This window comes from Sinocyclocheilus grahami, unplaced genomic scaffold (assembly GCF_001515645.1).
Source record: "Sinocyclocheilus grahami isolate Dianchi unplaced genomic scaffold, SAMN03320097.WGS_v1.1 scaffold1318.1, whole genome shotgun sequence".
In the NCBI taxonomy this organism is placed as follows: domain Eukaryota; kingdom Metazoa; phylum Chordata; class Actinopteri; order Cypriniformes; family Cyprinidae; genus Sinocyclocheilus; species Sinocyclocheilus grahami.
This window is the reverse complement of record NW_015506497.1, coordinates 1-1,417: the sequence shown is the minus strand read 5'-3', so window position 1 is coordinate 1,417 and position 1,417 is coordinate 1. Positions and strand designations below refer to the sequence as shown.

Sequence of the window (1,417 nt, the reverse complement as noted above, 5' to 3'; positions counted from 1 at the left end):
CGGACCTAACCTGCAATCAATCAATCAATAAATAAATCAATTAATCAATAAATAACATGAAATAATTAATAAAGGAAAAATCAATAAAAGTGAAAAATTTAAAATACCTTTAAAAAAATTATTTAGACTAAATTTAGTTAAAGATTAATTGTATTTTTTATAAGTAATATAAGTAATTATAAGTAATTTATTTTTTTATTTATTTTCTTATTACATTTATTTATTTCTTTTTATTTATTTATTACTTTACTTACTTATTTTTCATTTTTGTAGGTTTGGTCCATGCAAGGAAGTAATATATTTTGCTAAATAAAAATGAATACAGTTTGTATTAAATGTTTAAGTGGAAACCATTTTTTACCCGACATGACCCGTCTAAATCTCATATTTAAGCATTTCCTAATGTTTCCTCAAGATTTTACAGCAATCACACAAAAGGCCTGAAACCGCAGAATGAAGCGTTCACATTAAACTCATTTGTTATTATTGAACCGCTGAAATGAGTTTGTTTTTCACTGTGGCATGAAATGATAATAATGATAAAATGAGCGAGCGAGCCACACGTTTATCAACTCTCTGTGTTCCTGCCAAAACACGGCTCTTTTTTATACTGAGCCAGAGCGGCTACAAACGATTATGATTAAGACAAATGCTAAAGTCCTTAATGAACAGAATTTATGTCATTAGTCCAACAAATGTGGCTTTAACATCACTGCGGTGACCTTTGTTTCTGTCTCTATCTTCACTCAGATGTTTTGTCTCAGTGAGTTTCTCACAGATGGAGAAGCACCAATGCTGGTTTCTTTACGAACATACAGAAGATGCTCATCAATCCTGAAAAATGACCTTGAAAACACGACGCCAGAATGAAGCGGCGTATCCCAAGATATGCTCATCACCTGTCAGGGCAATTCTTTCTATCCAGCAGCTGTATTTGACGGCAAAATAAAATATTTTGGCCAAATAAAATTAAGCCTGTTTAGGACCTTTAATATTTTTTTGCATTGTGACATTATTTTCAGGACAATTAAGCAATTAAGCATGATTTTCTCACATATTCTCATTAGTTTGATGCATCCAGACATTTTCATTTTTCATTATTCTAAAAGGCCATTTTCATTAGGGTCTCAGTACTGTAATAAAATGACTTTTTAATTAAATTCATTATAAAACAGCATTAAAAAAACTAATATTGGAATATTGGCAAATATTACTATTCTGATAAATTATTTAGAATATTAATCATTCTTATTTTTTTAATAATCCATAATGGTGATGAATATGCTTTAACTAAAACATTGGCAATATGAATGCATGAATGAATGAAGGAAATATATATATACACACACACATACACATACATTAGTATAGTATATAGTGTAGTTACTGTAAAAAAATATATATATCCACATATATA

At 28.9% G+C, this 1,417-nt stretch overlaps 1 long non-coding RNA gene across 1 annotated transcript in view; it reads left to right on the top strand.

Moving 5' to 3' along the window:
- Positions 1-936, top strand: part of LOC107569157 (uncharacterized) — an 18,996-nt gene extending 18,060 nt beyond the window's left edge. The window contains exons 2-3 of the long non-coding RNA XR_001606870.1: positions 751-757; positions 926-936. This is a non-coding gene — a long non-coding RNA (uncharacterized lncRNA). The remainder of the gene's footprint in view (positions 1-750; positions 758-925) is intronic.
- The last annotated feature ends 481 nt before the right edge of the window (positions 937-1,417 follow it).